Source organism: Anolis sagrei, chromosome 3 (genome assembly GCF_037176765.1).
Source record: "Anolis sagrei isolate rAnoSag1 chromosome 3, rAnoSag1.mat, whole genome shotgun sequence".
Lineage (NCBI taxonomy): Eukaryota > Metazoa > Chordata > Lepidosauria > Squamata > Dactyloidae > Anolis > Anolis sagrei.
In genome coordinates, this window is record NC_090023.1 from 256300042 (window position 1) to 256315228 (window position 15187).

The 15187-nt window shown below is 38.2% G+C and overlaps 1 protein-coding gene across 4 annotated transcripts in view; it reads right to left on the minus strand.

The window, feature by feature from the left end:
* The window catches only part of TBL1XR1 (TBL1X/Y related 1), a 218870-nt gene that overhangs the window by 101626 nt on the left and 102057 nt on the right, over positions 1-15187 (minus strand). For all 4 annotated transcript variants that reach the window (XM_060767487.2, XM_060767489.2, XM_060767488.2 and 1 more), the window contains exon 2: positions 9257-9321. The gene's annotated coding sequence lies outside the window, so the exon portion shown is untranslated. The remainder of the gene's footprint in view (positions 1-9256; positions 9322-15187) is intronic.

The window sequence follows — 15187 nt, forward strand, 5'->3', positions numbered from 1 at the left end:
TTGACAAGTCTATTTGGGACTATTTGACGAGTCACATCTCCCACTATAGACCAACTTGGACACTTTGGTCATCAGAGGAGCCCGTTCTTGGTCCCACCCCTGTCCCAGGTGCGGCTAGTGGGAATGAGAAAAAAGGGCCTTCTCCATGGCCATCTCTCACCTCTGGAACTCTCTTCCTAAGGAGTTAAAGATAGCCTCCTCCCTCCCCGCCCTCAAGAAACAGCAGAAGACGTACCTTTGCACACTGGCCTATGAGGAGGAGGAGGAGAAGGAGGAGATTGTAATACTACAATTATACCTCTGATTAATTGCTACCATCCGTATCCATGCCCTGTTCACCCCACCAGACATCTTGAGCAATGATCAACCTATTTGCCCCCAAGGTACTGGGAATTTTATGCTTCTGTTGAATGCTTTGTCGTATGCCTGATATAACAGGCTGCATTTCTCATTTAATTTTAGTTGTTAGGGCATAATTTGTTTTTATATGTAGGGTTGTCAATTTTCGTTATTGTAGGTGTATTGTTGTTGTGTTTGTGCATTGAATGTTTGTCTTTTAAGTTTGCAATCCACCCTGAGTCCCTCCGGGGAGATAGGGTGAAATATAAAGATGATGATGATAATTAAGAAATAGTTTCCTAAGATCTACAGAGACATGCGCTGGAACACCTCAGCAAGCAAGAGTCCAAAAGTGGTAGGCTCAAACCCAGAACCTCAACCAATGGCTGATACCAAACGAGACTCCCCCCTGGGCACACAGAAGACTGGGCGACTTGGAAGGTGCTGAACAGACTGCGCTCTGGCACCACGAGATGCAGAGCCAACCTTCAGAAATGGGGCTACAAAGTGGAATCCACAACATGTAAGTGCGGAGAAGAGCAAACTACTGACCACCTGCTGCAATGCAACCTGAGCCCTGCTACATGCACAATGGAGGACCTTCTTGCGGCAACACCAGAGGCACTCCAAGTGGCCAGATACTGGTCAATGGACATTTAATCAACTATCAAGTTTGCACGCTTTGTGCTTTTTTTAATCTGTTTGTTTGTTTTGTTACGTTAGAAATGTAATACAGTGGTCTGGTTGCCCCTGACACGATAAATAAATTATTATTATTTACACGTTTGGTTAAAATGTTCTTTTTCAGAATCTCTAAGTCCTCCAGTAAAATTCCACTGTCAGATTTCAACAGAAATTCTTTAAGAGATGTTCTCTCACATTTAAAAAGTACTTTTTAAGCAATATATTGAGATTTATGTAATATCAATAGAAAAATAATACAATGTAAAAAAATAGCATTTTTATTCACTGTATTTTACTTTCAGAGTTTTGTGGAGAACCAGCAAATGTGGAAAGGGTGGCTGTACTTTATTTATACATGCATATACAAGTTTGGGCCTTTAACTTCGAAATCTGACTGCTGCCCAGTTAAAATAGCTCAGTATGAAAGGCTTTACTGAGTTTCATGTTTGTCCAAGTGTTTCCTGTATTCTTGAAAACCCTCATGATGCTGAAGAGCAAAGAACAAATTAATATACTAATATTATTTGGTTCTTTTTTTAGTGGTGCTGCTGAGTTAGTGTTGGAAGAATATTTCCCAAGCTATATTTCAAAACTACCAAGCAAACATGACTTGTACATACTAGTGGAACTTTATTTATTTTGAAAAGGAAAAGGGAAAATGACACGTTACCACGTGTAGCTGCCACTGAAAATAGCAAGTTTACAGCCATTCTTTCCTGTAGCCCTGTCCTCAGGTAATGTCAACCGGACACGCATCATGACAAGTCTGATTCCAGCACGTACTGCATGGAAATGAAGCCTTCCAAGATCATTTGTACACAACAAAAGGCAAGTAATACATCCATCTTCTTCTACTGCAGTTGCCTGGGTTGTAGCGTGTCTATGCAACATCTTACCTCCTTGTGGTCCAAGCCTAACTGATTTATTATGATTTTATAAATGTGCTACAGTGAGCCTTTTGTATCCACTGGGGTTTGGTTCCAGGACTCACATGGAAACACAAATCCTATTATATACGACATATAGTAAAATAGTGCCCCTTATATAAAATGAAAAAAGTAAGATTCACAATTTAGCTTTCCGTAGTCTTCCATCCTTCAACTCTAGCAGATTTTATAGGTATGTAGTAGTATGAGAAGTTGATCACAGGAATATAGCACAGATTGTATTTAGAAGAACTGCAGTTCCATTTTTAAGATCCTTAAGCACATTTTACGGATATAATCTACACCCAGTGACTTATTTTGAATTTGTTGGGGAAGTCTTGAACTTCTATTATTACTGTTTGCCTCAGATTCTCATTTCTTCCTCCTAGAAACATTATTTCAGATGTCTGAAAAAAAAATATATACTGTGTATACTCGAGTGTAAGCCTAGTGTTTCAACCCATTTTTTAGGCTGAAAAAGTCCCTTTCGGCTTATACTTGAATCAACGTTATTTATTATATTACTTTAGTATAATTTTATTACATTTATTATTTTACTCTATTTATTATTATTATTATTATATTTACATTATTTTACTCTATTATTTTTATTTTATTACATTTATTATATTTATTATTGTTATTGTTATTGTAATTTTACTCTCTTTATTAATATTGGAAGGCTATGTAAACACATCTATATTGAAGAAGGTTAGAGTAATGGTTTAATCAGAGTTGGACAGCCTAATCTTACAGTTTTATGTAAATATTCAAAACATTTAACCTACTGATGCCTCAATTAATGTAATTTTATTTTTTTATTTTGAAATCTATGTTTATTTTGAAATTTACCAACAGCTGCTGCATTTCCCACCCTCGGCTTATAGTCGAGTCAATACGTTTTCCCAGTTTTTTGTGGTAAAATGGGGTGCCTCAGCTTATATTCGGGTCGGCTTATATAGTAGTTGCATTTTGAAGAGTAATTTGATATTTTCTCTCCACCTTCCCCCTTATCATTTAATGCTATTACTATTCAATTGTCCCTGGTTGGCTTCGAATTTTAATTTTTAATTTAGAAATCTAGATATAATTCTCAATGTCATGTTCAAAATCTTGTTTTTGTTTTTTATGTTCTTAAATTTTCTTTGTACAAGTGTGTGGGTTTAAAAAGAAAACCTTCATTGAGCAAGACTTCCAGTTTATGAAAAAAAACCAAAACATTTTCAGCTCATAACAACTTTACACTATTGTTAGCCCTGCACCTAACCCAGGGGTGTCAAACCCGTTGTCACCAAGGGCAATATCAGCCTTATGGTTGCATTCAAAGAGCTGTTTGTAATTGTAAGACTGCATAAATATAAATAAGTTGCCCTAGCATTGAAAGTTTTGCGGTCTACATAACATGATGTGGCGGGTTGGATTCAGCTCATAGGCCTTGCATTGGACACCCATGACTTTGATCTGTTCTAAGTAAATCTCTATTCAGGTGTATGCTCAAATTATCCAAAAGAATTCTGACCCTTTTAAGTCTTCCTTTCAACTTCCTTTCTAACACTTTCATCATTTTAGGGGAGTTTCCTCTTTTGAACTGTAATGATATCCCGTGGAGTATTTCCACTCACATGCAAATTAAATTTAGTAGGTCCATTTCCAATTAGTTGAACCCTGCTTACATCACACACTTGAACTTATTCAGTAGATTTTGGGATTAAATCCAAAGTTTCCTGTTATGTAATTAGTTTCATGGGCATCTACTCTAGAGAACAGTAACTTTCATTCCCAGTGGCACAATGGGTTAAATCCTTGTGTCGGCATAATTGCCGACCAACAGGTCAGCGGTTCGAATCTAGGGAGAGCGTCAGTTCAGTTCCCCATGCACATGAGTGAACCCTCCCACAAGTATGGTAAAACATCAAAAACATCCAGGTGTTCCTGGGCAACGTCCTTGCAGATGGCCAATTCTCTCAAACCAAAAGCGACTTGCAGTTTCTCAAATCGCTCCTGGCACAAAATAACAAACAAACAAATAAAACAAAACACTTTGTTATGACAGGAGCATTAATTCATTAATAGGAGATAAATTAGAAGTCACAAATTATAGTGAAGTAAGGTCTATGTCTATTAACGAGGAAGATTTTTTTTCTTTAATAGAAAATTAAGTACCAGATTCTGCAAAAACAACACTACAAAGATGTTGCTATAATAAGTAATTTAAAAATCCACATGGATCTGCCTGCAGAATTGCTGCTATTTTTGAAAATGAGGAAACTCCCTCTATTTCTTCCATATCCTTACTCTTAATCCTCAATGTATTCTCATAAAATTTTATCCCACATCACAAAAGTTTGGATTTGGAAGAATGTTGTTAAAAGTAGCAGGGTGGATATTTAGTATTATCTAAAGGGAATGGAAAATAAGAAGTAAAAATAAACAGGCAATGAGTGTGAGGCTTGAAGACTAGTTTCCATAGTTAAATATTTGGTATGTGTTTATTAGTGTGAGTTTGTTTATTTTGGTATGATTGTCCTAGATATAATTGTGTTGGTTGTAGTAGTTTAGTTGATGTATTATGAAAAACCGTTATGAAGGTATTATTTGTTTTCTTTTTTTTCTTTCTGAACACACACACACAAAGAGAGACATATAGAGAGGTTTAGAAGTGCTTCCAAGGCTTAGCAGAAGAATGACACCTTTGGACCATGCATTGATAGCAACAGAAAAAGCAAACATTCAACATTTTAAAAAGTAGTATGTTTCTTATAGGATGATCCAGAAAAAAAGAAGTGAATACTTAAGGGAACAAGCCAATACTGGACATTTTAGAGCTAGAAGCAATTTTATGAGACTCCTGTTCCCCGTTTAAAGGGGCTTAAATCAGACTTTATGCCCCATAAGGGGTGGATCATAAAGAAACATTCCCCTCCCATTCAACTAGCAACTCTTTCCTAAAGGAAGTGGATCTAACTAAAAAAAGAGTACAAATAGAACAGCTAAACTTAAATGGTATTAAAAGGAATACTCTTTACAAACATTTTTTTCTTCAAGGATAGGAAAACGTACCATTCCTGCTCAAGCAATCCAAAATACAAAAAAGGAACAGATCCTTTGTCTACACACCCAATTCTTTTGGTTCTCAGGACCATATGCAAAGTTGTGATCACACCAGACAATGGTTTCAAACTACAAGAAAGGAGATTCCATCTGAACATGAGGAAGAACTTCCTGACTGTGAGAGCCGTTCAGCAGTGGAACTCTCTGCCCTGGAGTGTGGTGGAGGCTCCTTCTTTGGAAGCTTTTAAACAGAGGCTGGATGGCCATCTGTCAGGGGTGATTTGAATGCAACATGCCTGCTTCTTGGCAGGGGATTGGACTGGATGGCCCATGAGGTCTCTTCGAACTCTTTGATTCTACGATTCTATGACAATCTCTACTTTACCACAGATTCCAATTGAATCCAAGTATTATGGCTATCATCTTGACAAGCAAGTTAGAAACTCAAAATCCAAGTCAAATTTGATGGAAGCGTCTGGCTGTTTTCAAAATGACAACCAAATCACATCATTTCATGTGAATTCAAAACTATGTTTAATTGAGACTTCCTGGTTTAATCAAGGGCTTCAAACAGATTCCAAGTTGTAGGGCTGCATACACAGAAAAGGGACTCTATCTTTTGGTACAAATTGAATGTCATCTCAGATATCCTTAATAAGCATTGTGAGGCATACCTGCCCAACCCAACATCTGCCAAGCAAAATATAAATGTCAGCCAGGTAATGACACCTACCAGATGCCAGACAATCTCTCACTTTTGCGCCCCTAAACTAGATTGGTCACAGGAAAATCTAGGTTATGATCTTTTAAGCCCTACATGGTTTCTCCCAGGTTACCTACAGGATTGCCTTCTTCGATATAATCCACCTTCTGGGAGATGCTTTCTCCTACCAGCAAGAATCTGATTGGCAACTGTCACCCAGAGGATCTTTTAATTGGCTGCCCCAAGACTATGGAAGGAGCTGTCAAATTTTAAGGTACAATTGAAGAGTCATGTCTTCCAGCAGTTCTACTCAATGAATTTTGAATTAATATTCTATCGCTATTGTATTTTAATCCTTGTACTATATTGTTTAAGAAATGTATTTTACAGCACTGTGTTTAAATTGAGGCCCCTTCTACACTGCCATATAATCCAGATTATCAAATCAGATAATCCACGTTATCTGCTTTGAACTGGATAATCTGAGTCTACGCTGCCATATAATCCAGTTCAAGGCAGATAATCTAGATTTTATATGGCAGTGTAGAATGGGCTTGTGTTGTGCCCATTACTAAAGCATGTATCAAGGACAGATTACTCAAATTGTTCCTTTATCTTGGTGATCTGACACTGTGCCATCCAACATTAGGCCAATATTATACATCTCCTATTACAGTGGCATAGGAGATACAAAGCCAAAGGTGAATTTATTGTTGAGCTAAACTGTAATTGAGAACCTCGTAACTTAGACTTCAGCTACAATAAGCGCCAGTTTATGGTATTTCATTTTTATTTAGGGAAGTAAGTGTATGGTATATATAAACTGAGCGCACAATACCCAAAGGAAATGCAGGATATGGAGGTCCTAGCCTTCTATGTATTGTTATGATTCTCTTAATGTGCAGATGCTGTCTGAGCAACATTCAAAGACGACTTCTAGAACAGAAGTGTTGTTGCACACCCCAAACAACCTCCCAAAAGATCTCTTTATCACAGGATGGTCTGTGAACTAAGGAAAGAGAAGAATCCATATATTCCACTTATTGCAATACATGATGAGGCTATTTGGGATAAGCAGCCACAAGGTCTTCTGCACTCTAATATGCTGTTCTACAAATTCTGTATATCTGCACATTAAAAAAATACCTGCATATTTTTTTTTCAGAATTGACATAAGATGTATGTCTCAAAATGTCAACAAATCCAATTTAAAAAATGCTGATAATTATTATTATTTGTTGTTGTCGTCGTTGTCATATTTATTTATACCCCACTTTATCTCCTCAAAGGGGACTCAAAGCAACTCTCCCACATGTCAGCAAAAACAAAACAAAAATGAAAAGGCTATTTTGTGAAAACCCATTTTATACAAAAAAACGATGTGTTTTATCAAATATTGAGCTATTTTTCCACTGTAATCACTTTAAACAGTAACCTACAATAAAAAGAATAGCAGGGAACCTCCCATAATCTCACAAAGCAGGGAGACACCCTTTCAATTCTTTGTTCCTATGTGTGAGAGTGAATATGTGAAAATTTATATATCTGCAAGAGACTTTACTACAGTTAACACAGAAATAAAAACATTGCCAGCTAAATTTCTATTGGCTGCTGCAGCTTTACCCAACCTGGTACCTTCCCAATGTTTTGGAAGTCAGCCCGTATCAGCCTCATATATCATAGTCAATTATGAAAGAATGCTAGTTTGCAGTCCAAAGTAACTGGTCTTCATCAGGACAAGTAAGGCTTTCCAGGATTTCAGAGAGAGGCCATTCCAAGTCCAGGTTGTGGAGGCCAACCTTTGGCCTTCTACGTACATACTGTGAGCCCAACAATAAATTATGAAATGTCTTCAAGTCTAGACTCCCATCCATAATGGAAACTTGCTTTCATTGAAAAATAAATGTAAAAAGTTGAACCTGAAATACCTGTCACATTGCATGTTTCAACCAGCACTGCATTATTCTTTGCATTACACAATCGTGAAAACACACAGAGAGCACTATGTATGTATTCTTTCTTCTAGAGAAAGGACCGTTTTCTGCTCCAAGCTGTAATTAAGGATCAGTTATCTCTACACCAAGTAACAGGCTCACAACTATACAAATACTTATTTTCTGGCATAACCTGTAGGGGAAAAACTTGGAATAAATGCAAGAGGGCTTGAAACAACTTCTTCCTGGCATTTTAAAATTTAATGAAGTGTTGGGAGTAGTTTAATATGCAATGAGTCATGTTTTTAAGAGAGGCAATAATGCAGAACAATATTTCAGTCTCAGATAAATCTCAGTATGCAACAGTACAGTAATAGAGGGGACAGGCTTTATTCTGTCAGGGGAAAGGCAATTTGGGAAATTACACCATTCTGAAAAGACAGAAATAAAAGGCTTGGAAGACACTTAATGACGTACAGTACTTGAAAATGTCTCAACCTCACCACCTATCTTCTTAAACTGACAACTTTTTGGCCAGCAGCATGACTAGCTAATCAGGTTTAGAAAATTAAAAATCACTCCTGAACATGAACTGTATGTTATACAGCATGGACCTTGTATCTACAGAAATGATACACACGGTTTCACTTATTCACAGTTTCACTTATTCATTTCTTTACTAAGGCCCTCCCGTATAAGCTACACCAGCCAGTGGTTCCCAGAAGCTTTAGCTTTCAACACCCAGAAATCCTAGCAGCTGGTAAACTGGCTGGAATTTCTGGGGGTTGTAGGCTAAAACACCTGGGAACCCACAGGTTGAGAACCACTGGGCTACACCTCTCCCCTCAGTATCTTCATAATTTATACCACTGGGGGAAAAAATAAGATTCGCTACTATCCATTTTTCAAATATCCACACAAAGTCCTGGGATGTATCCTGCACAGAAATTGAGGATACATTACTATCTACAGCTCAGTCTTATCTATCTGTTCAAAGTGGTTTAAGGTTGCACTGCCACACCCTACTACTCATGGTATCACAACCCATAATTCATGAATGCATGTGTACATTGCAAAAGAGGAAACATATCACACAGACAAGAAGAACTACTCAAACTGAGCTCAAGAAACATTGGTTCTGATGTAAATACTAAGTCAATTGTAGAAATAATGGGGATGGAGTGGTCAGTATCAGCCTGCATAAACCATATCCTTTCCCAAGTATATGAAGTGATGTACTGGGCTCATACTATAGCCCAGTGGCAGCCATGTGATGCACTTATCAAAATTTAAGATTCAGGATGCAAGAATTCGGTACTGGGTTTTAGGTCTGAAAACATCTAAGCCAAAAGGGAAACCCAGAATTGCTACTAACTGCACTCAGAACATGTCAGGCTAACGAAAACGTAAGTGAATAAAATACACAAAAGCACACATATATGCACTTGCGCACAAACACAAAACCAAACTGCTCATATCACCCAATGTAAAGCAGATCCATTGTGTAAAAGCATTTTTCCTAAACAGTATGCTTGTTTCTCACTTTCATGTTAGAGACAATTTTATGAAAGAAAAGTGAAAACATGAAATCATACTTGGAGCATTCTTGGCGTACTTACCATTGGCAGAGCATTGATGGGTGGAAGGTTTCCTATTAGGAGCCTCCAATCACAAGAAGACGATACTGGAAGGAAAAAGGAAAACAAATTTAAAGAAAATGCCAAAACAGTATGGCATTAACACACCATGCTATAAAGCGTGGAGAGACCAGATTGTGCAAAACATTTTTTTTCACCTTGAATCCTGACAGAGAGAAACAATATTCATCTTGTCACTAGTCCAAGGAAATACAGGGAAATGATAAATAATATGTGTTAAAATATGTTAATGCAGAGTTAATTCATTTCAATATTCAAATGGATTAGGGACACCTACGGACCCACTGCCAAAACACCAGACTTGGAGGACCATCATCCTCAGGCTACAAGGGATCGCCTAAACAAGTAAGTAAGTAAGTACTAGGGACATGCACAATAGCAACACAGGATCTGGTCCGCATTACACAGTATAAGGTACACTTGAATAACATGCCAACTCACCTAATCCCTAAAAAAATTGGCTTCAAGTGCCACATAACTTACTTATGAGCAGTGGTGCAAATTAAATAATTAAATCCAGGATGCACCAGGTTGACAAGAGCTGTTTGCAGTCAAGATTTTTTCTTAGCACTACTTAGAATGGCCAAAGTTTTTACCCTTTGCATTAAAAGGATTCACTATACAAATAAACTATGAAACTTCCCCAAGCCATAATGGAAACTTGTTTTCAAAATATTTTCCCATTCAGTACCTAATTCTTAGTTTTGTTTTTATACAATCACAAAATATGCACCTGGACTGGAACTACAATCAGCACCAACAACAGTAAAATTGTGTTGGTTCCAGTAAGATTCACCAGTCTGGAACACTAGGATTCCCAAATGTCAGAATTTGCAGAAAGATACATCTATACACCAAGAATTAGACACCCCCCCCAATATAAAATCAGTAATGAAGAAAATTTGGGGTGGAAAATGCTTTGAGTCTTAAACAGGTCTTATCTCAACAGTGCATGGATAGGGGGGACCACCTGGGGATTTCAAGCAAGTCATCTCGAATTCTATCATGAAAGATATGTAGGCTAAAAATTGGTTAAATAAAGAGATATCAGAACAATCTTTTCATATCATAACATCTCTCCACAGGAACTCTGTTTTGTGAAGACATCATCAACAAGCATAGGCTTCAAACAGATATTATTTATTTATCAGATTTATAGTCTACCGTTTCAATAATAGTGTGAAATCCACATTTTATGAGCACAGAATCAAGTATAATAGAAACAAGTAGAAGAAACGGGGATGTAGGTCTATGTTCAAGTTGCCTGTCAACTTGTGGTGCCTCCATGAATTTCATATCTAACCCCAAAGGCTTGAGACAATAGGTCAGAGTTTTCTATCCCACCAAATTGGTGGATGGAACAGTCAGTTGAAGGATAACCTTAGTGAGTTTGGGAGAGTAACTGGTCTTGTGTTTCACACTGGAGGCATTATGACAAGTATTAGTAGTGGTCACTCATCTAAGCTCTAAAAGATGGATATGTGGGCTCACCAGATAAACTTGGCACCTCAATTAGGTCATACAGGTTTGAATACCAATTCTACTAAATGCATAGACATTCCTGGGTAAAGATGTCCATGAGCCAATGGAGCCTACCCAAGTGTCTTGCCTAACTTTGTAATTTTTAATATAGTTGTTGCTGGCAAACGGCTTTGAACCATTCTTATCAGCCCACTACTACAGTCAATCCCTACCCATACACAAGATTACCCTTCATCCTCACCGATTTTCCTATTAGCCTTAACTTCACTTCTAACTTCACCTTCTTTTAAAAAAGGAGAATAGGCCCATAATCGAGTACTACCCAAGTACTACCTAAAGTGGTGGTACGTGCACCTCTATAAGCCATCAGCTATGGGTCTCTGAAGAGTCTTTAGGAAAGAAAGAAACAATTACATGCAATAACCATTAATTAATATGGTACTAGTCCCCAGAATAGTGGGAGCTTGGGAAGCAGTATCAAGAATAGCAGCAAGCTGTGCACTTTTTAAAAAAGTTTTTCAGAACTCTGTGCTTTCAAGTCACCTTATAGCTTATTGTGAACCCATACATTTCATAGTTTTCTTAGGCAAAGGACACTCAGAGGTAGTTTTGTCTATTCCTTCCTCTGCAATATAGCCTACAGCACCTGTAATAGCCCCCCATTCAAGTTCTAATCAGGGTTGATTTGGCTTAGCTTCGAAAAACAAAAAGACGACCAAAGTGGCAAAAAACACTTATGAAATGGGGAAGAAACTCAAAGTTCCAAAAGTTGGGCTTTCTATTTTTCCTTCTGCTATCAGCAGAAGACAAATATACATATGAAATGGTGTTAGCTAAAAATATTAACATTTAAGACAGTGGATGGATTCAGCATACATAGATAATTACAATGTTTAAAAAAGCTAATTACTTAATACAAAAAGCACAAGTTTATCATGCTGGGTTATAGCAATAGAAACATTTAACAAAGTATATATATATTATAACCAACCGTTGGTTATAACATATATATGACAACCAGCGAAGTACAATGATTTAGTAGCTGGAACAAGAACCACAACTCTGGAGACCAGGGTTCAAATCGTTTGGTAGACTTTAAGCAAATTGAACACTCTTAGCCTCAGAGGAAAGCAAAGGCAACCCCTTCCCTGAACAAATCTTGTCAAGAGATAATAGTTTTTGCATTAGGGTTGCCAAAAGTCAAAAATGACTTGAAGCACATAACAGTCACTGTAGTGGTTATTTCCTCTGCAGATAAACTCATCTGCAATGTGGAGATTAAATTAAAGACTTCTGGATGTGTGGGTGTCAGATTACACCTAGCAATGCATAATAGGATGAAGAATTAGTGGCCACCTTCCACCTCTGGAAACACAAAGGTTGTATCTCTAAGATGGACTGATTACCCTGGGCAAACCAAACAGGCTGGTGAGTCTACAATGAACATATAATTTTGGGTCACATTATACAATAGTTAAGAAGCTAAATGGAAGGGAAGAACAATAGCTTACCATAAGAGAGTTCTATAACCAGACTAAATATTGTGTGCGTGTGCTATCTGAAGACTTGACTCCCTACCATCATTTTTGAGTGACTACCAGAGTTAATACTGAAGTGGATAAGTTCCTAACAGGGAATGTTTCGACACAATGAATACACAATGAATATCCTGATCTAAATAAGCAATGGGTACTTATACGTACATACACACTATCCAGGAATTGAGTTGGGGAGTTTCATATGGGAATGATGGTTACCAAATCTGGTACTATAAAAAATACAAATGATACCCACAGTGTGCATATAAAGGGATGGACTGATATTCATTAATAGTCATGATGAAATAAAACAGCAAGTTTGAAAGGTACATCTGGATAACTACACACACGAACAAATTTAACATTTCGTGCTGGAGATCCCATTCAACGGTTCTCCACTTAGGACTAGTAGCAAATGAAGAAACTCTTAGACATTAGGCACAAAATGAATGCCTTATGACTTCTTCTAAGATAGGGAATGTAAATCTATTAACTAGATAATATATTATGTCCTATCACACCAGATTAACCTACATTTATTTTAGAATCAATAACAATACAAACTGCAACCCAGGAAGATTTTTGACTCATCGCTGTCTCCATCCACTCCCACCTCCAATGTAAAAAGTACCGCAGCAATTATAAGAAGAAAGTGGCAATAAACACGAAGTTCCTTGAACAAGGAGTTGTAATTAAATTTCCATAGGTTCACACTGACCCGGATATCAGTTTTCTCGGGACTTCCCTACAATAGGAGTAAGAAGTTAGGAGCTGTGAAGGCTGCAAGGTACATGGGACTAAGGAAGGCCTACAAGCCATAGAGTTCCTACTAACTTTCCCATTGATATGTAACTAAATATCCCCATGTTTTTAGGGAAAACCTATGTGGAAATACCCAATAATGTCCTGCAACACTGTTGGTGGGGATCCTACTTCAAATCAGCAAGAATCACATTCAAAGGGTATATAATAGGCTTGTGTATTTTGGATGAACCTCTATCTGTTTCTGTTGGCCGAATTTCAGGAGATCCCTGGTTCTGTTTTTGCACGCCTTCCAAAAATTGGTGGGTAGCTGAATAGCCATTTTTGGTCTGCTGCTGAAAAATGCAGCAAAATCCAGCCTATTGGTGGTAATGGGAAGGGGGCTCCTCGAGCTCCCCTTCCTGTCATTTTTAGGGCTATTGGGATAAGCCCCACAAGAATTATGAAGAAGGCTTAAACTGAGGCCAGTTTGGTCTATAAAAGAGGGAATCTATAGCAGAGAGGCAGGAATGGTCCCAGCCACAATGCAAGACATTCCAATTAATCAGGTCTGGCCTACTGAATACAACGGATAAGCAAAGCAGTAGCTACATAATAAACCTGCATATGATCAAGGATGGCCTAGGGTGAGGAGACCTGTAATTACCTAATTAATATGCCATTTATTCGGTGTTTTACATGTCACAACATTAGGTGCATCTATGCAAGATTAATGGGCCCAGCTTGGGTGAACTCAGAGCAGAAATGAAAGAGAAAGATAGAAAGACAGAGAGGAAGAAAGAAAAAGAGCAAGAGAATGAACACATGCCTTTTCACAGACTATGATTTAGAAACAGGCACATACTGTATACTTAGTCAGCATCCACCTATCCTATAAATAAAAAAAGATATAACCATAATATTTGGATGAGAATTATGGGGACACATTTAACTAACATGTACAGCTAGTATAAGTTCTATTCCTGCTTGGAAACCCTTTGAACTATAGAACAGAACAGGATGCGTAACAAGATAAAGTCCTGTGACTATTAAGCACTACAAAGCCTCCTGTGGATGCAGGTCTCCTAGTGTGGGAATCCGCATCCAGATTAGAAACCTAATTTTCAGTCTTGAAAACTGTTTTAGTGTGGTGAGATGTATTCCACACTGGGCATGCGTATTATGCTACTCTGCTGCCGAGTACGCATGCCCAGTGTGGAACACATCTCACCACACTAAAACAGTAGATGTGGCTCTTAATGAGACATGCCACATTATCACGGGGTGTCTGCGCCCTACACCACTGGAGAATTTACACTGCTTAGCCGGTATTGCACCACCTGACATCCGCTGGGAAGTAGCAGCCAACAGTGAAAGGACCAAGGCAGAGACATCCCCAGCTCATCCCCTGTTTGGGTATCAGCCAGCACGTCAACGACTTAAAACTAGAAATAGTTTTCTAAGATCTATAGAGACACTCGCTGGAACACCTCAGCAAGCGAGAGTCCAAAAGTGGCAGGCTCAAACCCAGAACCTCAAGCAATGGCTGATACCAAATGAGAGATTCCCCCCTGGGCACACAGAAGACTGGGCAACTTGGAAGGCGCTGAACAGACTGCACTCTGGCACCACGAGATACAGGGCCAACCTCAAGAAATGGGGCCACAAAGTGGAATCCACGACATGCGAGTGTGGAGAAGAGCGAACCACAGACCACCTGCTGCAATGCACCCTGAGCCCTGCCACATGCACACTGGAGGACCTTCCTGCAGCAACACCAGAAGCACTCCAAGTGACCAGATACTGGTCAAAAGACATTTAATCAACTACCAAACTTGCAAATTTTGTGTTTTGTCTGTTTGTTTTGTTCTGTTAGAAATGTAATACAATGGACTGGTTGCCCAGAAATGACAAATAAATAAATAAAATTAATAAAATAGTCTTGAAAACAAAAAATCCTAAATCCCAAAGTAATCTAACTTACATTTCCAAAATCCACTTGAATTTGCATGCTGTTCAGTCAATGCATGTGCTTAAGAATTTCAGGGCTATGGTAACTTTCCTCTCGGCATCAGGGTCAGTCATCCAAATATAACTTTTCAATTTGTTTTTGGGTGTTTCATTCTAACTT